The following is a 26,412-nucleotide window of genomic DNA, read 5'->3' as shown; positions in this document are numbered from 1 at the left end:
CTATCCGCAAGCCAACGGACAAGTTGAAGCGATCAACAAGGTCCTGAAGCGCATGTTGCGAAGGATGATCGAAGTTCACAAAAGAAGGTGGCACCTAATCCTGTACTCAGCCTTGTGGGCTTACCGAACATCGGTAAGGAATGCAACCGGGTTCACACCCTTCCAACTGGTATATGGCCTGGAAGCAGTCTTACCAGTCCAGTGTGAAATCTCGTCTCTCAAACTCGCAATTGATCTCCTCCCCGGAACTTCAGAAGAAGAAACTCGTTTCTTGGAATTAATCCAATCAGATGAAACCCGTCGTGACGCCGCTTTGGCTAACGAAGCCCATAAGAAACGAGTCAAGGCATAGTTCGACAAAAATGTCAAACCCCGTGTCTTCTCAGAAGGTGACTTGGTCTTGCTTTACGACCAAGAATCCGATAAATTGGGAGCAGGTAAATTTAAGTCTTTATGGATGGGCCCCTATATTTTTAAAAGAGTGTTAGCAAAAGGAGCCTACGAGTTAATGGATTATGACAGAATTCCACTGGCGCAACCTCGTAATGGGTTGTACCTCAAGCGTTACTATGCATAAATAGTAACCAATATGCTTTTGTTATATTTTTGTTTTCGCTAAAGTGTTTGTTTTGGTCGAGTAATCCACCTTTTTACATTTATTGCAGATGTCAAACCTTTTGGAGCCATGTGTTGGATATGCCGACGGAGCGAGTCATAGTTCGCGGAACCTGTCCTCCGCAGCCTGGGCCATTTTTTGATCCAAGCGGCGAGTTAGTAAGTTTCAGAGGTGTATGTATTGGTCAATCAACGAATAACATCGCTGAGTATAGTGCGTTGATAGAACTTCTCTCTGATGCCATCACCCATGGTATACGCCGACTAATTGTCAGGCTAGACTCACAACTCGTAATACTACAAATCAATGGTATATATTCCGTCCAAAACCCAGCTATTTATCGCATGTTCCTAAGGGTTAAGATTTTGGAAAGACAATTTGATCTTATTCAATACCAACATATTTCCAGAAACTTAAACACATTAACCGACTCACTAGCGAACTATGTGTTAGATAGACATTTGCAACATTTATAAAAAGAAACACATCATCAATGTTTTACATGTGGATCATATAGCTCAACCAAAATAAAACCCCGAAAATCAAAATATATATAGCTGTTTATGGTCTACATATAATGTTCTGTAACCAAGACAAAATCGGTCACATGACCCAAAAACTCACAATGCTAGGGGGAACCCTAGTCTAATGATGCTCGTGATAGCAAGTCACAGCCTGTGCGATCATGCGTAAGAGACGAGTCCATCGTCTAGGCACACCAGTAGTATGCCGCTGTAACTGCAAAGGTAGCTTGTCGATCCTCACATCTGGAATACCAAGAGTAAGGCTCTCAACCTGCTCCTGCATAGCTGTGAGAGTCTCGGCCACATCGAGGTCACGAAGAATAACTCTCTCGGCGGCCTCTCCTGCCGGGGCAACAGCTGGTACTCTCAGGCAAACTACTGGACGAACAGGACCAACATCTGCATGTACACATGAGTTTGATTAAAGTCTTGATAGAATAAAGCACAAGGACATTATAAACAAAAACAGTAAACAACGATATGGTCAAAGATTTTACCAATAGCACCCCACTGCTCGCCATCCGGCAGTACTAAATCTGGATCACCCTGGAAGTCCATGCCAGCATATGGATACTCGGCATAAACCATCTCCTGACGATCAAACCACCTGAAGAAGGTATCAGAAAACAAAATCTGAGACTGGCCAGCATGTCTAGACATATGGTCAACCCATCTCTGCATACGTGGTTCAGTAGGAGAAGGTAAGTCGAGTGCAATGTACTGCGGCTGCATCAGTGGTATCTTCTCCAAGGCAAAGGCGGTCAAAATAGAACCGAACCCAAAGTTCTTCAACCTCCCATTCTTTATCTTGGTCAACTGATCTTTCATCACAAGAAGTACTGCGTCGCACCAGTTGAATACCTTCGGAGGCATTCCAAGGCATGCTGTATATAGGATCTGTTGGCTACATGAAGAGACGCACTACCGGCCATCCTACCAAAAGTAAACAGGATAGTCCTAAGGGACCTATCAGTGACATCACGGATGATGATCTTGCCGTCTTTACTCGGCTGAGATCCTTCCCTGCAATACTGGCGGACATAATCTCTCACAAAGTCACCTCCTCGGGCCGAACCTGACAAAGAGATGGGGGCACCCCGCCTCGACAAGCCAGTCAAGAAGTAGATGTCTACTGCAGTCAAGGGGATAGATTTGCCCCTAATCTGGAAAACTTGATTGATAGGATCCCAAGCATCGAGCAAATACTGCAGTAAGTTAATCTGCTATCTCATGCTAGAGATGCGGAAGAACTTCAGCAAGCCACAATTCCGCAGCGTGTTCACTGTAACTGGATCATGTAGGGCAATCATGTCCTCTTCTTCATGTTCTCGTTCTCGCCATGTAAGGGTCATCTTGCTCCGAGATCTCTGGAAAAACAAACAAGAGAGGAGTTAGATCCTGATTTTGATGAGAAACAGGCAAAAATTCCATCAAAAACTGTGCAACAAATTCCCTTTCTGCGCCCAACGCACCTGCAGTAGTGTTCCAGCTGTGTTGAATGTCAAACTGCCTTCATACAGGCCAACATTCAGCGCAGGTTTCGATGTACTAAGGGTGCGTTGATGGCAGAACGAATCCCTCAAACCCCAGGGGCTCAGAAAAGCAGGGAATGAAGCACAGAATGCAAAAAGGAAACCATGAAATGAAAGAGCTTGGGTTTAGCTCCTACCTGGTCCAGACGGCGCCGAGAATCGTCCACAAAATCTCCCGAAATCAGCTAATAAAAATCGAGGGGGAAAAGCACCTCCAAAACTCCAACAAACCAAGTTCAAATGAAATGGTAAAATGAGAGGTAAAAAACACTTTTTGATTGCTTTTACGTAGTTCAAAGTAAAATATTAGTGTTTTAATCTCATTTTCAAGCAAATATTGTTCATGTCTAACTAGTTTGATGAAGCAGTTGAAAATACAGTACTATCTTTGGAAGGACGAAGCTATTTATGGTAAAAATCAAAACAAGACCATCTAATCGAGCAGTTTTAGCACATATTTCAAGCTCGTTAAAAAATAAACATAAGACATGAGCAAATGTTTCCACCCGCGTTTAAGCTCATTAAAAAATGAAATATTCCCCGGTAAATAACCACCGTGAATGTAGCATTTCAGCCACTAAAGCCTTGGTCGTGTTTGCACCGTCACCTCCAATTTTTCCATTGGCCAATCATTCACCTCCATTTGATTGTTTACCCATTTTGAGGAACAGCTGCGAAGAGTGATTTCACTAGCCATCCTTGTGACACTGCCGTGATTGGAAAATTCCAACCCTTACCTGGAATCAGCTGCTACCCATTTTATCACTCGTTCCTCAAAAGACGAGTCTTCTTTAAGCTCTTTTCAACTGACTCACAAAATATGAAAAGATTGCCGATTTTTGGCCTTCCAGCTCGTTAAAGCAACCGGAAGTGCTATCCCTCCTCTAGATTTTAATCTTTTTGGACCTGAGGGATTATTGCACAAAAAGATCAAGCGCTTGTTTTGTTCGGCTCGTTAAAACTATCGAAAATTCATCCCTTCTGTATTATTTTATACTTTTTCGGACTTAAGGGATTAGATGACGAAAAAGGAATTTTGGAGTTATCTTTACGTACCTTTTTAGACTCTCTAAAAATGAAAAGGACCGAGTTATCTTTGTCGTTAAACTCGTTAAAAAGATTAATAGCGACAAACTTGTCTTTAGACGAGAACGAGTTTCACTATCGCTAGGCTCGTTAAAACATAGCGATGGGTTTGCCCAAAGGGAAAATTATAGAACAAGCATATGTTATCCTCCTCAAGATTGACAAAAATAAAGAGGTACTGGTCAGCAATGACTGGGGAAAAATTGGGAAGAAACTCAAAGAATCTTTATTGGTAGCAAGTCGCTCTTGAACATGACACTTCCACTCCGTGCCTGAGTCGGGTTGGGTTGTTTCATTCACCGGTCACATCACCATGGTCACGCCATACCATCCACATTTGGGGTAAATGCTACCAATCCATCACATAAGTGTCGCCGACATGTTCAAGAGAAGTCATCCAGAGAAGTCACCCGTGTCCCGTCCACTACCATAAATTATACTTCATTCTTTCATGACCGCCATCCTGAACCATATATCATCAGATCGTTTTCACCTCTATCAAAATCATTTGCTCCGTTCCGTGTCATTGATGTGGGATTCATCAAGGCCCTCCTTTGATGGATCGCTTCTTGTCGACATCAGCTCATTATCCAAGAAGTTGATCTAGGAACACCCCATTCAGTACTTTGAAGCTTGCATGCCTCAATGGCAAGTTTCTCACTTCCGGCGACAGGTATACATCAATGACCTTCGACCGAAAGATTTTGCGTGGTGTTCGACGCCAAGTCCTTTATTCACACCACATGAATTGTACTGCAGTACCTTGAGGGTCATCATCATTATCGGTGATTCCTCTTGCGCTTGTTAACAATTTACATCATTGACTGGTAATCAAGCGATGTCTTTCCATGTTCGAATTCAAAACATTTCTCACATGGATCTACTTGTACTTTGAGTGAAGATCGGATGAGATTGAAGACCCTGGATCTAGTTTCATCCATCCGGGCTGCGATATATATTCAGGAAAATAAAGACATGGAAATGTACAACGTTGCAGCATAGATAATCATCCTACCAAAATGATGATGGCTCTATCAGAATCATCAGTCTACCATCAGACGATTGTCTGTCCTATGTACATGAAAATGAATTTATAAAGCTGAGCATGGGAATGCCCGCCTCAGCTAGATCATGAAAATAGTATGAAGATAATGTATTGTATTGTATCTTATTACAGGTCTCCTCCCAACATTGAAAGAACTTCGGATCCTCCTAATAAAGCATTTCACCCGATAAACGGCCTCATACTTTAGGGGGCAACTGTTATAGACATTTTTGTGCCTTACAGCTCTAAGCATGAAATGTACATAAACCAAGAGATCCTAAGTCCCTAAAAGTGTTGTTCCGACCCCTAGAGGAACAAGGTCAACAAATTACAGCTTCTCCCGGAAGTTCTCCACCAGAAACTGCTCAGAATCAGTCAAATCAGGATCATTTCAGCTGCTCCACTAGCTAGCTACGTTGCATAGCACCCAAGTACACTAGCTAGGTGTGTTGCAACGCACCTAAATGCACTACCAGGGTGCGTTGAGCGGGAAATGACAAATGGCAGTGTCATTCCGCGAGGTGGACAGACAATGGAAGCTTCCAGAATCTTCCCCAATGACACTTGCCTCACTGAGTTCGACCAAGGATGAGTAAGAGGCTCTCAGTCTCCAAGTGGAAGCAAGAACTGACAGAGAGAAGCCACTAGTCAAATCATAAGCTGACTCATCCTCTTTGCATACATCTATATATGGATCCCTCATCCCAGAGATCCAGAGGATGGAATTTTGGACATTGCAGAGAATTGCTATTGGTTTTGAGATAGAGATCAGAGTATTGGGTGATTTATGCTTTGTTGGAGGTGAAGAGGGGATTCCTTTGCTGGGGGGTTGATGCTGGATCAGGAATCATCGGTTGTAACTCCTCCTGGACCTTCTTGTTATATCAATAAAACTATTTGAGTTTCTCCTACATGCTTGTGTATCAATGATGTTTGTTATATTTGCATGTTTAGCTTAAATCTGATCCTAAGCTATTTATGAATATAAATCCATGTCTTTGTGTAGTTTTCTTCTTTTGTGATCTTACAGGAACTTGGTGAAGCTAGGCAAGTAAGGGAGCAGGTAGCTGGAAGCTGTCAAAGAGGAGAGAGATTGGATCAAAGGACTAGCGCAAGACACAGGTTGGTTCATCCTATTCCTCTTCGTTTATAGTTCATAAAGAAGAATACAAAAGTAGTTTTCTCTGTTTGTTTCTAAGGTACTGTCACACCTTAGTGGGATAGGGTCGTTCTGAATAGACACTTTTCCCGTTAACAGTTGGTCTTGGTTATTTCAATTCCTTCATCAAGTTTTGTGTTAGAGGCTTTGTCTTGGTGTCATTCATTATCTCAGAAAGTCTCATCAAGTTCCAGGCAGAGGTTTGGAGACTAGCCCTAGAAAAGTGGCTTAAATCTCACAGTCTCTAAGACAGAACTAGATGAAAAACATTGTAGTAGCTCCCTTGCAAGCATTGTGGGAGCGACCATAGGGTTCCATTCACATGCATGCCTTTTTATGGGAGAAACTAGGGGTTTAATCCATTGAAAGGCTAGGTTAACTTAGGGTTTGGGCACCAGGAGTGGTGGATTAGCTCCTGGGGTTCCTGTAGCACCTGAGGGAGGTGTATAAAGTGTTGGTTAGTCGGTTCCACTTCCTTAACTACACTTAGGGATTTGAATCATATCATAGTAAATCTTCATCACATGTTTACCCTAGTGGATCAATTAGCTTGGGTAAATGTGGGAGGAGGGCGTTACATAATAGAAATTATTTATTCAAGCATAAGCTTGTATATTTATTTGTCTTGTGTTTGCATACTTATATTTTCCTCTAACTAACAAGAACTTATATCCCTACACTTTTTCATGTAAGAAAATTGTGTCATGACTTGTGAAATGACCCACCCAATCATGCTAGACATTGGGTCATGACTTGTCTTATGGATGCTTGTTTACAAAGGGAGACCCCTCTCGACTCCTTTAATGCAATTTCTACTCACAAGTCTGCAAAATCTATTGGATGACTATATGGATGATTCTCAAATTATTTCAATAGATTAGCTTGATTGTGTGGATATTTGTCTTCCACACTATGTTATTTGTCTTTACTGGACATATTATTTATATGCAAGATGGATCTTTTATTTCCCCATGGTATCTTGGTTTCTCTTAGATGTACTTTCAATGGTAGTTTTTGTGCAATTGACAAAAAGTGTTGTCCTTGGTGCTCCTCTAATTGAGCAACGTACTTCAATAGTTCCTTCTTTCTGACTTCAGCCAAAAGACCCAATTACCAGGTTCTAGTTCCTTCTTTCAGACTTTAGCCAAAAGACCCAATTACTAGGTTGTGGAATGATGTTGGTATTGGTACTATATTTTTCACTAAAATAACCTTTATTGGTACTATATTGTTCCAATTTTTTTACTCTTGGTTAATTCAATTTCTTTATTTCCCCTTGCCCCAAGTTAGATACATATGTCTCAAGTTTTCTTGTGAGATTTCAATTATGAGATAAATTAATAAGCATAAATATTTGTGAACACTAGGCAATCTACTACATTTTGAAAAAAAATTAGGTTGCAATTGTGATCGAACCATGTTGTGTCGATCCAACTACTTGTTTGTGTATTCGTAGCTAAGTGAATTTAACATTGGTGTTGGATTTTATGTGAAAATTGGTAACTCAAATAACATAATTAGTTCATGGGGCGTGATTATCTATAGAGATATTCAAATTAATAAAATTTCTACATCGATTCTATTTATATTGACTTATCTCTCTTCACCTTCTTTGACATTGTTGTCTAGTCAATTTAATGTCTTAAATTGCTCTACATAAATTATCAATCCAGGTATCGTAAACTAATGAAGTGTGGTGCACCATATGTGCTTAGTCAACCTTTTTCTTACTTCATTGTTTTATAGATTTTATTTTGTTTTGGGGTTTTTTTTTTGTTGGTTTCCTAAAGTTTCTAATGCAAATGGAAATCCTATTCTAAGGTCTTAAGAATACTTTTAAAGGTCAAGTATGGGTAGAGATTTCAAGACAAGGTTTATGTCCCTAATGATAACTTCCAAAACTTAGCACTTCAAAAGATCTCAAAACATGCTATTGATCAAATCAGTACCTGAACAAAAGTGTAAATATGCAGCTACTTAAATCAAACAAAAGATGAAATACTGATCATGAAATCATTGTCTCTGCTGCTTGTCTAAATACGGAAATAAAAGTTAAGCTATTGCACTCAAACAAATCAAAAACTGCAAATTAATCAAAGTAAAATCAAATCACATCATTCATAGTTCGATTCCTTGCCAGTGAGTCTAAGCTATGGCTTTCAGAGATAATCGTCAATGATATGAGCAAGTTGATATCTAATTGCAGAAAAGTATAACTAAAATCAAATCACATCATTCATAGTTAGATTCCTCGCCAGTTAGTCTAAGCTATGGCTTTCGGAGATAATTGTCAATGATATGAGCAAGTTGATATCTAATTGCAGAAAAGTAAAATTAAAATCAAATCACATCATTCATAGTTTGATTCCTCGCCAGTTAGTCTAAGTTATGGCTTTCGGAGATAATCGTCAATGATATGAGCAAGTTGATATCTAATTGCAGAAAAGTAAAACTAAAATCAAATCACATCATTCATAGTTCGATTCCTCGCCAGTTAGTCTAAGCTATGGCTTTCGGAGATAATCGTCAATGATATGAGCAAGTTGATATCTAATTGCAAAAAAGTAAAACTAAAATCAAATCACATCATTCATAGTTCGATTCCTCGCCAGTTAGTCTAAGCTATGGCTTTCGGAGATAATCATAAATGATATGAGCAAGTTGATATCTAATTGTAGAAAAGTAAAACTAAAATCATAGCATAACTGAAATTGAAAAGCTAAAAAACAAAGTCAGCGGAGAAGCAAATCTCATGTCACTATTTGATGCAAAAACATGTAAAGAAAAAACTAATCTGCAATCAACCGGTTGAACACACTTACATGAATTAAAATTGCATGAATGGAAAATCTAATCTATCAAACTTGAAAGCAATCAAATGACATAATGAAATCAAAGCAAAATTACAAAATGAAATCTACTCTACCTTACATTCTAATATGCTCCATGACATCTACTTCACATCTCCTTCCATGTTGAGAACATCAAAGCTTTATTCAAATTCTTCAAAATTACAAAGTACAACAAAGCTCTCCAAAGCTTTCCAAAGCCATCTCACAAGCTAACAAGCTTAAGAACTAACAAGCTAAGACTAACAAATGAAGGAGAGAGATCTCCTATTTATACAAAAAGATGAGAAGCCATCTCATTAATGAGAGTCCATGAATCTCTCCCTCTACCTCTAGAGTCCTAATCAAAATAGGAACTGATAAGACACATGTCTTCTTAGAGTTTCAATACAATTAGGAGATGTGACACATATCCTCATGATCCCATGATTCTTTCCACTCAAATTCGAATTTGGCCTTAGAGTGCCACATAAGGGTCTTCTAGAAGCCTCCTTTTGACCTACACATGTCAACAATCTCAACCCACTTGTTAGGTATAAGCATATGCACATTATTTTCTAATTTTTAACCACAAATTCACTTACAAATACTAAGAATTAATAAATTTTGGAAAAACATAAATGTGGCCTAATGATAATGAAAGTGAGATGAATGTGGTGATAAGAAACATGTCCACACATAGTTCTTCTACCATAGTTTCATCTCCAATTATTTCAAGGATTGACTTTCAAATTAGCTACATTGTTATAACACATTTATAGCAAAAGAATAGAGGAAGAAACACAACAATGAAGCTCAGATGAACACAATCATAAAACACACACAAAATTGGATTGTTTATTGCATTGATCTCAAGTTGAATTTATAAACATAGGTATTTTACTAAAGATAGACACACTATCTTGTTGAAACTTTAAGTCAACAACAACTCAACTACACATTTTAATATAGGAAAAAATCTACTTAGAAATAATATCTCATATCCAACTAAGATTCAACAAACTTCACAATGATAACAACTGCATATATATGTATACAATTTAAAACACTCATTAGACACACCAATAATAAACTTTAGAAATAAAATAATTTCTTCAACTAGCACTAGACTCATTTTTTCTAAGACTCCTTGAGGATAGTGGTAGGTGTGCACAAACCATGTTTGGTCCTACAATATTCAAATGTTGGCTTAGGTAAGCCTTTTATGAGTATATCAACTACATTATCTTCAGCATAACAATACTCCATGTGAGTCTTCTTCCTATTGGTCAAGTCTTTCATCAATGTACTCTATCTCATGTGCTTTGACCTATCATGAAATAAGATATTGGTTTCAAGCTTTACAAATGACTAATTATCAAAATATATAAGAGAAGGACTATTCTCCATAACTTTAAGATGAAGAATCAATTTCTTGAGCCATATTGCTTTGAACCTTCCAATAGTAGCAACAATATATTCAACCTTTGTGACAAAGAAATATAAGTTATCTATTGTTCCATAATAAATAAGAGTACGACTCTTCTCCATCCCTTCAAGCTCAAGAAGTAATTTCTTAATCCATATTGCTTCATGATTTCAAGTAGGAGTAGTGGTATAATTAACTTATGTGGGTAACAAAGCAACCAAATCTTGTCACTCCAAGAAACCATGCTAGAACTTAATGGGAAACAATAACTTTGTTGTCGCTGCAACAAACACCCTCCAAAATTTTTCCGACATAAAAATTTTGGAGCCTCCTTATGATCATGACATATTTCATTTCAAGCCCTTAATGGCATGCTTAGTCATGTCGTTCAAGTGTTCAAGTCCTCCTTTAAGAATTCTAAGTGTCGAAGTGACCTGCTTTTACATACCTATCTTGTCATGCCTCCATATCAATGTTCTTCTGAGTAAGCCTACAGTCAATGTGTACTCTTTCAATTCAAGCATTGTGTAGTGCCTAATCATAGTGACTCTACAGTCTCTAGAGACAATGCTTGAGCAGTCCTTGATGTCAGTTCTTGCACAGTTCCTAGAGACAAAGACTATGTAATCCATATCAATAGAGATAGTGTGAGGGCATCCTCTACAAATAGAGATTTCACACTCTTCGTCAATAGTTAGAGTGTAATTATTCAAGTAATTCAGTTCAATTTCGGATCCTAGTAGCCTGACATACACTAGGCACCCCCACAAATCTTAACCATAACTACATTTATGCTTTCCCTATGTAAAGATTCTAGTCTAGAGATAATCTTTACATTCATATTTTTCTCCTGAGTTCTAAACACTATTGGAATATAAGGAGTATCCTCTCACTCATGGTTGCAAATGCTTCATCTTCTAGGTGAGTTTCTCAATTGTCATTTTTTCTTTTCCAAGTGTCACTTTTTCTTTATTTTTCTCATGCATGCATCAAAATTTCTTTCTTTATCTTTCACAAGTGTCTCTTTCACCTTCTTTCACTCTTACAGGTGCCACTTATGTTTTTTTGTGTGTGTTTTCATGCGTCACTTTTTCTTGTTTTCACACATCTTAAAGAGCACCATGACACACCTTATAGAGGAAGTTGCAACACACTCTCTTACACTAGTTGATGTTATATTTCATAAGCACATGTTTTGGACACTCTCCCATGACATAGTGCATCTTTCGACTGCAATTGACACTTGTGTCACCACTTGTATTTTAAGTTTCACAATATTTCATTTTAACTGTCGCACTTAGAAACAAGTGTCGCTTTGTTGTCGTTTCAAGTTATTCATGTTGGTGTTGGCTACTGTACATTTTTTTACCTTTTATTTGATGGTATGCATCTGTGGGATCTCTTTTTGGGACTTGTATGGATGTATTCCTCTCTTGTTCCATTGATCCCACACTTATCCATTTTGGAGCCCTTCTTAGTGCTCCCATGAGGCATAAGTTATGAAATCACTAAACCCTCCACCAGATGATGAGCACTGCGTATTCACAAGCCTAAGTTATGAAACCCTTACCTCCTAGACCTACGCATTGAGCTTTTCTTGAGGAGAACTCCCATTATTTCACTTTGAGCATAGTCAGAGCATAATCACTAGAAGTTTGATGCTTGTACTGCCTCACTACACAAAGCCTTAATCAAGTATGCTTTGTATTGCACATTGATCACTTCTAGTTGATAGTGAGGAATTCTCTATCCCCTTGTAATGAAAAGTTGTGTAATACAAAGGCTTCCTCCCCTTCATTGCGTAGTGAGCATCCCCAGGGTATAGTGACCTAATATTTTACTGCTTACATTGAAGTCCTCTGCAGATTTCCTTCACAAAATGTTCCTCCTATTGCACATTTTGTAGCTCTAGTAGACAGTAGGCCCATCCCTAAGGAACTGTCAACAAGGAAAATTTTAAGGACAACTTTTTTTCTTAAAGTTTCGAAACCTTCGCAAATGTTACTAGTCTCTAATATGTAAACTATAAAATATTTGGTGGTATCTTTGTAAAAATATTCAAATTTATACTGATATAATTTTGATCATATTTAAGGTAAGATAATTTTACACTATAGAAATTGTGCAATTATTCTTTAAAAAACAATTGAAATTAGTGAATCTTTTTTTTTTTAAACAATGGAAAATTAGCCCACCTACAAATATTAGCCCCTAAAATTTTCCTTGGGCATTGTTGAGCTCAACTACACAATCCTAGAGTCTTCTCCTGCAACTTTGTGCGTTGAGCGGTTGCAATGCGTAAGTAAATTTGTCACTCTTGCTGACTGGATCAACCTTCTGCATAGTTCCTTGTTCTGCCTTGCCTCAACTACACATTGTGTAGTTCTAGTGGATAATGGGGCCATCCCCCAGTGCATGTAGAGCTCAACTATGTGCACATCGTGTTGGAATAAGGAATTGCTGAGACGAGGGGGGTGAATCAGTAATTCAAGAAACTTTTACTTTTCTTTTCTTATTGTACTCTGAGTTCCTCCTTATGTTCTTTCTTATGTGAGAGAATTCATTCATGAACCAGTAAATTACTAAACTTTTAGATACACATATTCAAACAACAATCTCATGTAAATCATACATTTGACACAGTGTTTTCACATGGAAACCCAGAGGGAAAAAACCACCAATTTGTTGTTTGTTTTATAATGTAATTTAAGCACCAAATTTGTTACATATTCTTGTTGTGAGAACCCACTCACTGGAGGCACCAAGCCCCTTAGTTTCAACAAGCACCAAATTTCCAAGAGGCACCAACCCCTTAAGTATTCAGGAAACAACCTATCACTACCACTGTTCTACTTTTTCATACAATTTTCAAACTAAAAATAGAGGCATATAATATTACAAGTAAAATAGGATCTAATGGTTGTTTGCAGACGCAATTTCTACACTCTACTTTCTAAACACTTTTGGTGGTCCTCCTCTTGCTTCTATGTATGGGTTCTATAATATTTACTCATGGATCTCCATTTTTTTCGACACTTAGGCCACAGCTCTGCTCTTTCTTCCTCTCACATCTGCTCACTCTCCCACCTAGCTCAATGGGGGTTCCCCATTTTGTACTTGTGTTGTTCTTGGCTCGATGTACTCTCTGTCCTCATAAAATCTGCCCAAATGTGTACTACTCGCATGGCTCCCCATCATTTTTCTAAAACACACTTCCCCTATGTTGTTGTTTCATTCAGGATTAGAGGAATGGGTGATGATCACTTCTCTGTCTCATTGCATACACTCCATGATTTTGCTAAAACACACTTCCCCTATGTTTTCAATGCCTTCAGGATCATAGGAATGGGAAATGATCACGTCTTTGTCTCATTGTAGGCACTCCATGTTGTGTATTAAATCTCAGCTCTCCTTACATATTTCACAAAGGCTTCCCATGATCACTTATGGCTCGTAGAGACTTAGCTTTACATTCTTACAGCACCTATGTTCTTCATTTATCTTTACAATATGTGCACTAGAGTTCTTTGGCAATCAACCATATTGAACTGCATTCAAAGCAACAAATGTTGATTCATACATCTTTAATACACCTTTGTATTATCGTTATATCAGATAATTTTCACTAAAGAACACTATTAGATAATTTTCCATATCAGTTCTTTTACGCATAAAAGTAATATAAAAACAATGAACTTTAATAGTCCTCATCCCCTTATATATAATCCCCTATTTGTGTTTTCCTCCATAGAACCGAGGGTTGTGACCGAGTTCTCATCCTTAAGGTGCTAAGGACTCCAATCCCTCGACAGGGGCTATATTTCATTTGTTGGCCTCTTAAACATTCGTTTCATAAAACTGAAGCTTTATACCCCGGGAGGCCATTTATTGGAGAATTATTTATGATGCAGCTATGCTAGCCACCAAGGATCGTCAATCATCAATTTCTGAAGTGTTGTCATCACATGCCACATGGCGTCTTTCGACCGGTGACAGGTGTCGCCCGGATATGGCTCATTAGGCCATCCAAAACATAAAAATAGCTTGCCATGGGTGCCTCCATATCATGATTTCATTCTGACATCAGCAGCCAGGTAGCATTATCGGAATCTATCAAAAGTTATCATGTGTCCTCATTGAAGCTTCTTTGATGCTATCATTCAACTACACACCTCCATGTGTCCTCCTAGAGGAGAGAGAAAAAGGCCCACCATGCTTGGTTTTGCAGTGAATTGCTTTGTAAAATTGTTTTTGGCTCTCCAACGATTTAACACTGGAGGCCTCAATCCCGACGTCACTTTTGAAACGTCGAATAACAATCATCAATGGACCACTGTGTGCTGATTGCCAAGACCTCCAATACATGATATTGAAAATCGCACACCGCAACTTTTTGTTGTGCCACACCCCTGATTCTCCATCCTCTGATCTCCGATATGTCGGGACCTCTGACTGGACACTTGTCACATGAACACTAGAAGTATTCTTTTGAAGGGGCAGAACTTCAATTGGATCTTACTTTCTAACCACAAGTCCATTTCTAGACTTCCACATATTGTTGGAAAGCTCTTCTAGAACACTTTCCAATGAAATAAGTATGATTAGCCACTAAGCCCATTAGTTGACTCAAAACATGGCTCCAAAGTCTCTTCATAGAATATCATCACAACCAACAAGGCACGAAACCCCATCATCAAGTTGAGTCTTGTTTGACATCAATGCCAACACTTGCACAAATAGCCACCTTCATACCATCAAATGTCAAAAAATCTCTCCATTTAGCATTGATGGCAACACTATAGACTCCCCCTCAGGCTTGACATGATCTGCTCCGATGCCAAATTTCTCTCCCTTTGACATCACTAACAAAGAAAACTTCACTTACACTCCCCCTAAACCAATGCAACCTACTCTCCCATGAGTTCCTCTTGCTGAGTAGCTGCCACCTCCTACCAATATGAAGTCATTTGGAGGGAGGAGTCACAACTCCTATCTACTGCCTGAGATACTCAAATGGTTCTCTTGCAAGTGGCTTGGTAAAGATATCTTCCAGTTGCTCTTTAGTGGGCACATACACAAGTTTAACAATGTTGGCTGCAACTTGTTCCCTCAAGAAATGATACTTGATGGGAATATGCTTGGTTTTTGAATGCATGACTGGATTTTTTGAGATGTTGATTGCACTAGTGTTGTCACACATTATTGGAATGGGATTAGAAAACTCTACCTGTATATATTTTAAGGTCTTCTTCATCCAAAGAATTTGTGTACAGCAAGTCACAGCAGTAATATATTCTTCTTCAGTAGTCGATAGAGAGATGGAGCTATGTTTCTTACTAACCCACGATACCAAGCAGTCACCCAAAAAGAAGGTTGCACCTGAAGTAATTTTCCTGTCATCAAGACTTCCAGCCCAATTTGCATCTATGTAGGCCTTCAAATTGAAGTCTTCACTCCTAGCATACCATAACCCATATTTTGTTGTACCTTGAAGATATTTGAAAATCCTCTTAACAACCACCACATGACTTTCTCATGGATAGGCTTGAAATCTTGCCACAATTCCCACTACTTGCATGATATCTAGCCTTGACACTGTTAGATATAGTAAGCTTCCTATCACCGATTTTTATTCAGTCTAATTTACCTATGGTGTTGAATCTTCCTTGCACAATTTACAGCATGTAGTCATGGGTTTTTTGATCAGTTTGCAGTCCTCCATTCCAAACTTCTTCAAAGTTTCCTTGAGGTATTTGGATTGAGATATAAAAACTCCTTGTGGAGACTGTGTAATTTGCAGACCCAAGAAAAAGGACAACTCACCAATCATGGACATTTCAAACTCTGTTTTCATATAGTTTGCAAACCGATGCCCCAACTGCTCCACATCGCTACCAAATATGATGTCATCCACATACACAACCACTATCAAAAGATGATCATTTTCAGATTTTACATAGAGATTGTTGTCAACTGAGCCTTTCTTAAAACCTTGTTGCTAGAGATACTTATCCAGCCTTTCATACCAAGCTCTAGGGGCCTGTTTCAAACCATACAAATCCTTCTTTAATTTGCATACAAGCCCTTCATCAGAGGAGAGTAGAAAACCTTCAGGTTGCTCTATGTAAACCTCCTCTTCTAAGTCTCCATTGAGAAAGGCAGAATTTACATCAATCTGATAAAATTTGATGTTCTTATGAATGGAAAGAGAAAGGAATATTCTTATGGCTTCTAGACAAGCTACTAGTGCAAAGGTTTCTTCAAATTCTACTCCTTCTATCTAGGCATACCCTTTGTAGACCAACTGAGCTTTGTTCCTGATTACTTGACCTTTTTCATTCAGTTTGTTCTTGAAAACCCACTTGGTTCCAATAACATTTTTCTCCTTTGGTCTTGGGACAATATCCCATGTGTCATTATTCTCAATTTGGTCTAGCTCTTCATTCATGGATTTCAACAAGAAATTATCTTCACTTGCTTTATAGAGGTTCTTGGGTTCTATTTGTGACACTAGAGCTAAATTGGCAAGATTTGTACCTCCCACAAGTTTCCTTCTAGTCTGGACCCCCTGTCTTTGATCTCCAAGGATCTGACTCTCAGGGTGTTCCTTTTGTACATACCTAGAAGGCATTTTTGGCCTTGAGGACGTGATTTCTTCCTCACCTTCATTGTCTGAATTTGTTTCATTCAGATAACTAGCCCTCAACTCTAAACTCTCTTCATTATCTGAGTCCAAATTACTTACAGAGGGTTCAAGTTGTGATCCTACTTCATCAACCACTATGTCAATGCAGTCCTCTATCTTCCTTGTCCTCTTGTTGTAACATATGTACCCTTTGCTTCGAATACAATATCCAAGCAATGTTCCTTCATCAGATGGTGAGTCAATATTTCCAAGGTTCTTTTGATTTCTTTTAATGAAGCACTTGCTCCCAAACACCTTGAGGTGTTTAACTTATGTAGGTCTACCCATCCATAACTCATATGGAGCTTTGTCACTATTAGGCCTGAGATGTGTTCTATTTGAAAAGTATATTGTTGCTTGAGTTGCTTCTCCCGAGAAGTGGTGAGCCACTCCTGCTTCATCTAATAGCGCTCTAGCAATTTCCTATATTGTTCAATTTTTCCTCTCCACAACTCCATTTTGTTGAGGAGTTCTAGCCACTGAGAACTTCCTTATAATACCTTGCTCTTCATAGAATTCCTCAAACTCTTTTGAGGTGAACTCTCCCCCTCTATCTGATCTCAAGCATTTTATCTTCAAATATTTCTCATTCTCTACTTGAGCCTTAAACTTCTTGAAGTGTTCAAATGCTTCTGACTTTTATTTTAAGAGGAGAATCTAGGTAGCCCTAATAAAATCATCAATGAACAACAAGAAGTACCTTTCTCCTTTTGATGTTTTGTTCTAGTGGGGCCACATATATCTGTGTGGATAAGCTCCAGAGGTTTGGATGAGAATAACTCTTTTGATTTGAAATGAGTCCTAGTCTACTTGCCAAACTTACATGACTTGCAAATGGTGTTATCGGGACTTGAAAATATAGGCATTCCTTTTCCTGCACCTATCTTGCTTATCTTTATCAGGGTATCAAAATTCATGTGCCTGAGCCTTTTATGCCACAATTGTGCTTATCTTTTTTTACTCAAATAACAGTTGACCCTTGAGTCATCGAACACATAAACGTTATTGTGAGTCCTGACTACCTTTCCCACTAGTTTTCCATATTTTATATTGCGGATCTCACAATCTTTAGATCGGAAGGTCACATTATACCCGTTGTCACACATCTAACTAACACTAAGTAGATTGTGTTTGAGGCCTTCCACATACATAACAATATGTTCTTTTGTCTTCTAATCAAGGTTGACCACTCATTTTCCCTTTATTCTAGCTAGAGCATTGTTACCAAAGGTGACATTTCCTCCTCTGTCTTTTTCTTTTAGTGACAGAAACTTGCTTTTGTCTCCAGTCATGTGTTTGGAGCAACCATTGTCTACATACCATTTGTTTTCCTTATCATGCACTGATAATGCGAGCCCACATGGCATGTTATTTTTGGTATTTTGTTTCCAGATTACTTTATGCTTTTGTAGGTTTGTTTGTCTATCATTTTGAGATTTAGACAAGTATTCAAGACCACTTCTACAATTGTGGATTTGTGCCCGAAATTATTACATTTAAAACATTCAACTTCACTTTGTAGGGGAGTGAAGGCATTTTGATTCCTTAAAGAGGAGTCTGGAGACTTATTAGTCCAATGCTTATTAAACCTGATATTTCCATCTCTTTCAACTTCAACACTTCTACAATCAAGAGCTTTATGTCCAAATATATGACACTTATAGCAGTGACCATAAAACAAGTAGGCATGCCTATTGTTAAAAACATTGTAAGATTTGGCAGATAAATACCTTGGTTGACTATCTATTCAAGTCATCCTCCATTGATGATATCCTCTTTGTTTGGCTACTCTTTTATATTCATGAACTCATTCATGATGATTCCTCCTCTGAATGTGATTCTTCAACTATTGCGGACCTGAATTTTATCTTCTTCTTCTTCTCGATAGAAGATTCTTGTTCCTTTTAGTACCTAAGTCTGGTTATAGTTCCTGAGGACCTTTGACAACTCAAAATCTAATTTAGTCTTCTAGTCCCTTCTCAAATATCGCATTTAGACCTTTCTTGGTATTTTCTTTTTTAAGGTCAGTTCTTAGAGAGACCACCTTTGCTTCAAGATATTGGTAGTTTTCTTCCCATTCTTAAATCATACCTTGAATTACTTCATCCTTTCGTCTAGCTTCCTCCAGCTCAACCTTCAAAGACATAAAATCATCTTTGCAATTTTTTGAGGTTGTTTCCCTCTTTAACTTGAACAACACATGTTTCAGCTGCTTGTTCTCCACTTCTAATATTTCATAGTTTCCTTGTTCTCCTTTCAACAGAAGAGCTAGACTATCCTTGCTCTTGATAGCTTCTTCAATTTTTTCTTTCTGGTATGCAAACTCCTCATTATCTGAGTTGTACATTCCTTCTTCTGCATGCTGCAATTGTTCCTTCAGCTGCTTTTTTTCTTTCTTTCCTTCTTCAACTCATCAAGGGCACTGATGAGTTCTCCTTCAAGGTCTACCACTCCTTCCTCTTCTTCCTCTTCAGAGTCCGTAAGACCCTATTTCTTGGAGTTTGTTTCAAGGGCCATAAGAAGATACTTATTTGACTCATTTTCTGATGAGTCTTCACAGTATGATTTCGGAGCCGAACTATCTTCTTTGGAATAGAATCCCTTCTTTTTGTAGGGTTTCTTCTTCTGAAATGTCTAAGACTTATTTATAAATTTCATATCTTCTTCTCCTTCACCCTTTTCTTTGTAGGGGAATTTGGAAGAGAAATTTCCAACTCTTCCATAGTCGAAACACTTAAAGGGAAACTTCCCTTTATATTTACCAGAGCCACACTTTAGTTTTCTAGCTAGTTGAGCCAGATCCTGATCATATTCACTACTAGAGCATTCTTGATGAACTTTGTGCTCCTTGCCCTTATTGGATACTCTAAATGCTGCTTCCTTTGGTTCAGATTTCTCCATTCCTACTCTCATCTCGTAGGCTATGAGAGTACCATGTATCTGATCCATTCTTAGATCCTTCAAGTTGACCATTTCCTTTATGGCTAAGATTTTGGGATTAAATCTCATGGGTAGAATCTCAATACCTTTTGAATAATAAATTCTTCCCGGACTTCCTCACCAAGATCTCTGATCATATTAACTGCTTCATCAACTCTGAGGAAGTATTAAATAATGATTTAATTTGATCTGAGTGGATATTGGTGGCCACCCACCTATTCCACCTAGACCCTCCAATTAGTTTCATATGTTTATTTCAACATTTACTATTTTTAGCAGTTTTTCGGGTCTTGAACTTCCGGAGTAGTTTTGACCACCTAAACGATGTTTTTTTAGGTTCGTTGCAAGCCCATAGCCATAGGAAGGGGCCTTTGGTGAAACATGTACTACTTAGAGAGACCTTTCCAACAAGGTACTGTACGCGCCAAATGGACATAATATGACCAAGTTATGACCCTGGGAAGTTGGGTGCAAAACTAACCCCAACAGGGCCCACAATCTCTTGGTGTTACATCTCATGGGGTTATCGTTTTGGTTGTTTATGGCTTTATCATGTTTTTCAATAATAAATAGGACCTTGAGCCTCATTGTAACACAGTTCAAATGCATGTAGCCACCACATCTCTTCTTAGAGATAAGCTACCATTTCTCGAGCTATCTTATTTCCATTCTTTTTTGTAAGCATAGTTCAGTATTTTTCTATTAATGAAATAAGTGTTTTTTTGTTGCATCTCTATAATTTGTTGTGTTCCTATTTAAGTTCAGATTATTCTTCTCTTTCTTTGTTTTTCTATGCATTTCCCCAACTAGGTCAGGGTATAAGGAGTTAGGGCTCGATTTGGTTGAACCACTACAAGATCAACCTCACAAACCTCGACGACCTCCCATGGCGGAAGAAAAGAAAGGTGATGGGGTAGGAGATCCTTTCAAAATTTTGTTCGATGGAGCCCTCGAGTGACAGAGGAATGTGATGATAGATAACTTTGCTCATATCCTTCAATGGCTACCCATAGGCGACACATCTTCATTCAGCAACCACTCTAGAGGCTCCACTCCTTTTAAGGTACAAGTTAAATTCGATATTCCCATATTTGAGGGCCTAATAGATGCAGATGTCATAGATAAATGGTTAAATCTATTGGAAGGATATTTCTCAGCTCGTGACTTTTCTAATCAAGAAAATATTACTTTTTCACTTCTCAAAGTCGCCCCACACATCAAGGACTAGTGGGAAACCTACTGTGAAAAAAATGATGAGAGTGAACCGTCATTGTTTTCAACCGCACCCACTTGAGATTCTTTCTGAGACGTCATCAAGGGACAATATTACCCTGTCGGGAGCTATGAAGATAAATACATAAAATGGACCATGCTACAGCAGTGAAGGGACCAATATGTGCAGGAGTTCACAAATAATTTCCATACCCTTCACACAAAGCTAGGTATCAAGGATATTGAGCGGAATTTGGTACTCAAGTATCGCAGGTGTCTACACAAGTACATCCAGGACAAGATGGAGTTCTTGGACATTTCCTCGCTCAGCACAACGTACCGATACACTGTCAAGATTGAGCAATAGTTTAAACAGAAGAAGTGGGACTTTGGATTTGCGAATCCAAAGAAAGGAAAAGTTGACCCCAAACCACAATGAAAAGGACAGAGCCAAGGCAACGCTACCCAGGATATCCCACCAAAGCTACAAGAAAAGAACAACACCACGAAGACAAAGAAGGACATGGGAAAATGGTGTGAGTTCCATAAGATCTCCACTCACAACACAAGTGAGTGTCGGGCCAAGCAATCACTAGTGTTTGAGCTGAAGGCCTCTAAATGAGATGCATGTTACGACTCTGAATCAGAACCCGATAAGGGGAATGAAAAGGGACGCAGATCATTGATGCAAAGCCTAGTGCCACTATGGCCACCACCAAGATCTAGAAGATTGAACCTGAAGATCCATAGGAGGGGGAACACCTCTTCCACTCACAAATGTGGGTCAAGGGTTATCCACTGCAGTTCATTGTCGACAACAGGAGCCAAAAGAACCTCATTTCAATAGAGGTCGTGAAGCGGCTGGGCCTAAAGACTACAACACATCCACATCCATACACCATTGAGTGGCTTCACCAAGGACGAGATCTCCATGTCAGCGAGTAGTGTCGCCTTCCCTACAACATCAAGCCCTTCATGGATGAGGTATTGTGTGATATTGCTCCTCTTGAAGTTTTTGATGTATTATTAGGACAACAGTACTTGTGGAAGAAACATGTTGTATATGAGTCTAGACCTCTCTATGTGATTATTACTTTGGCCAATAAGTTGTACAGGATACTGGAGGTAGCCCCACCTACGGTCATCTCTTTGATCACTACAAAGCAATGCAGTAAGATCATTTCCCAGAACAAGAAATTTGTTTTCCTTATGATTAGCCCTTAGGGCAAGAAGAAGGTTGTGGCCATGGCTTACAGGCAAGGCTCTTCTGCAAAACAACATCAGATGGACAAGGTCATGGAAGAGTACAAGGATATTTTCACCTCACCTACAAGGGTACCTCTACACTGTCAAGTCAAGCACTCCATTGATCTGACCCTAGGGCCGTTGCCGAATTGACCAATCTATCGATGCTCTGTTCTGGAGAACGATGAGATCAAGAGGAAGATTCAGGAACTATTGTAGGAAGGGAACATCATGCCAAGCTCATCACCCTGTGGGAGCCTGATTGTATTGGTACAGAAGAAGGATGGTACCTGGAGACTCTGCATTGACTATCGGGCGCTAAACAAGATCACTGTCCAAAATAGGTACCCAATCTCGCGGATTCATCACCTTCTGGACCATCTCAAGGGGGCCAAATATTTTAGCAAGATTGACTTGAAGTCAGGTTATCACCAAGTTCCTATCAAACACTTCGATGTGTGGAATACTGCCTTCAAATCCAAGGAGGGCCTTTTTAATGGTTGGTCATGTTGTTCAGATTGATGAATTCCCCTACAACCTTCATGAGACTGATGGAAGACATCTTGCGACCCTTCATCAATGCATTCGTGGTGGTGTATTTAAATGATATCTTTATCTTCATCCAAAGTTGGGAAGAGAACCTCCACCATATTCGACAGGTCCTTCAAACCCTATGACAACACAAGTTATGTGCTTTCTTGGAGAAATGCACTTTTGGCCTGACCAGGGTTCAATATCTAGGGTAGATCATTGATGAGCAAGGTGTACATGTGGACCCAGCCAAAAGACAAGTCATTCGGGATTGGCCAGCCCTGACCACTCTAACAGAATTCCGCAACTTTTTGGGTCTTGTCAATTTCTATCGTAGGTTCGTGTTGGGGTTCTCTCATATCACTTGGAATTTAAGTCAAGTCACCAAGGGCAGAGCGAAGGAAAAACAAATTTGGTCAAAGACCCAACAATAGGCGTTTTCTGAGTTGAAACATCACCTATGATCGGCACCAATGCTCACATTACCAGACCTGCAACAACCATTTGAGTTTGAGACAGACGCCTCCAACTATGTTATTGGTGTGGTTCTTACTCAGCATGGGCGTCCAGTGGCTTACCACAGTGAGACACTTTCAGACACAGTCTGAAAGTATCCCATTTACGAAAATAAAATGTATTCCATTGTGTAGGCCTACCATCAATGGAAGCATTACATTCAGGGGAAGGAAATGGTCATCCAAATAGACCACTAACCCCTATAGTTCATACAAACACAAGGGAAGTTGCAGAACGATCGCCATCAGAAATGGTCCACCTACCTGCAACAGTTCGATTTGAACATTAAGGATAAGAAGGGAAACACCAATAATGTTGTTGATTTTCTCAGTCAACCATTGGTCATGGCATTGATCACTGTGCTCGACTCCTGTGGACATGAGACTTTGGGGTGGCCGCATCTTTACAAGAGCGATCCAAAATTTGGTAGCACATAGCAGACACTCCCAGAAGGGAAGCAAGTTCCAAATTTTCACCTCTAGGATGCACTGTTATGCCACCTAGGACACATCTATGTTCCTTCAAGCGAGTGTGCCAAGATTATCTGGGAGGCGCACTACAGTTGGGTCACTGGACATTTCGGAGGAGAAAACAGTGACGGTATTGCAAAAATATTTTTATTAGCCGAAACTTCATTAGGATGTTGGGAAGTACATTAGATCTTGCACTGCTTGCACCATTGCCAAACCAACCATCAAGAAGAAAGGCATGTATACTCTTCTAGCTACTCCTAGTCAACCTTGGGAATCTATCTCCATGGATTACATGTTGGGCCTTCCTTCTACTAAGCACAGAAACAATTGTGTTTTCATAGTCGTCGATAAATTCTCTAATATGGCCATCATGGTTGCCTCCAAGAAGAGTATCACAGCAGAGGCCACTGCTAACCTCTTCTTTGAGTGAGTTTGGGTACACTTTGGGATCCCACAGTCCATTGTCTCAAATTGGGACAACATATTCCTGAGTGCATTTTGGTCCAGTCTCTGGTCGATGCTAGATACAAAACTTACCAAGTCCATGACTTTCCATCCCCAAACTGATGGCTAAACAAAGGTTGTCAAGAGTATGATCTACACTTTTTGCACATGTAAAACTCGAAGCATCCACACACATTTGTGAAAGTCTCCCTTATGTCCAACACAGCTACAACAAAGCTCTCCACAACTCAACAGGCCAAAGCCCCTTTCTGGTAGGACTGGGATTTCAGCCATTATGTCCCATTGATGTGATGATACCATTTGCAGCCACTCAGGCAGCTTCAGTTCACATCCAGTCCGCAGCCAAAAGGGATAACAACTTCATTGAGTGCATTCAACACATCTGTTAGCGGGTCCATGATATATTGGATAGAGCCAATGCTAAGTACAAGCAGCGCCATGATCAGCATCGAGTGTCGCACAAGTTGAAGGAGGGTGACAAAGTTTGGCTACATTTGCAGAAGAAGTGCCTCGCTCAACCCCACCACAAGGTTCGCCTACTTTGATATGGGCCATACACCATCACCAAGGTTTTCAGTGACAATGACTTCGAGCTCAACATCCCACCGTTCCTTGGCCTGCACCCAATGTTCAATTTACACCGCCTTCGGCCATACTTTCCACCATTGTTGGACACATCCTACATTGCAAAAAAACTCACACCAACAAAGCTCAACCCGGATTGCATGGAATAGGCCACAAATGATCAGATCATGGATACACAAATCAATAACACCCACCAATATAAGATACAGCTATATCAAGTTATCAAAGCAGTCTAACTCCTTCACTAGGGTAAGTGGTTCACTAGGGACCAGGTTCAACATAAATTTCCTCACCTAATGGAGGCTTTGCACGCAATGGGGACCATTGCTTCCTAAGGGGGAAGGAATGATCCAAGTGGATATTGGTGGCCACTTGGAGCAGTTTTAACCCCCTAAACGGCGTTTTTTTGAGGTCTGTTGCAAGCCCATAGCCATAGGCAAGGTCCCACGGTGAAACCTATAGTACTCGAAGCGACCTTTCCAACAAGGTATCGTATGCACCAAACAGAGATAATATGACCAAGCTATGACCCCGGGAAGTTGGGTGCGAAACTAACCCCAACCGGGCCCACAAACTCTTAGTGTTACATCTCATGGGTTAGGATTTTGGTTTTTTAGGGTTTTCTCATGTTTTTCAATAATAAATAGGCCCTTAAGCCTCATTGTAACACAGTTCAGAGGCATGTACCCACCACATCTCTTCTTAGAGACAAGCTACCATTACCCGACCTATCTTATTTCCATTCTGTTTGTAAGCATAGTTCAGTATTTTTCTATTAATGAAATGAATTGCATCTTTGTATTTATGATTATATCTATAATTTTTTTGTGTTCTTGTTTAAGTTCGGATCATCATTCTCAGTCATCTTCAAGATTTCAAACCTCATTCTGAAGGTCTGAATTTTTTCTTGCTTCACTTTCTCATCTCCTTCATAACACTGGTTAAGCTTCTCCCACATTTCGTAAGAGGACTTAGAGTGCATGACTTTCACAATTTCATATTGACTAGGACCAGCCATAATGGCATGCTTGGCTTTACCATTGCTTAAATACAATATCTTGCCATCTTCATCTATGGAAGGTATATCTGGGACATTGTAATTTACTAGTACATAGGTCAAAACATCTACCCCCAGGGACATGAGATATGCCTCCATTCTTACTTTCCAAAAGGCATAATTGGCTCCATCAAGGACTGTTACCTTACTCGAGTAAACTTCTTGACTCTCTTGCTTATTCATAATTCCTTAAGGATCTACCTTCTAGAGGTTAAACTGTTACTAAAGGAATCTTGCTCTAATACTAATTGTTGGAATAAGGAATTTTTGAGGGGGCGGGGGGGTGAATCAGTAATTCAAGAAACCGTTACTTTTATTTTCTTATTTTACTTTGAGTTCCTTCTTATTTTCTTTCTTATGTGAGAGCATTCATTCATGAACCAATAAATTACTAAACTTCTAGATACACAGACTCAAACAACAACCTCATGTAAATCATACATTTGACAGTGTTTTCACGTGGAAACCAAGAGGGAAAAAACCA

The 26,412-nt window shown here is 39.3% G+C and overlaps 1 pseudogene; it reads right to left on the bottom strand.

The window, feature by feature from the left end:
* The window catches only part of LOC149188028 (uncharacterized), a 33,945-nt pseudogene extending 7,918 nt beyond the window's left edge, over nucleotides 1–26,027 (bottom strand).
* Between the last annotated feature and the right edge of the window lie 385 nt (nucleotides 26,028–26,412).

Source organism: Pinus tabuliformis, chromosome 3_1, assembly GCF_031772625.1.
Source record: "Pinus tabuliformis cultivar Carrire ecotype Pingquan chromosome 3_1, CPIR1, whole genome shotgun sequence".
Classification (NCBI taxonomy): Eukaryota; Viridiplantae; Streptophyta; class Pinopsida; order Pinales; family Pinaceae; genus Pinus; species Pinus tabuliformis.
Note: the sequence above shows the minus strand (reverse complement) of the source record. Positions and strands in the feature narration are given on the sequence as shown.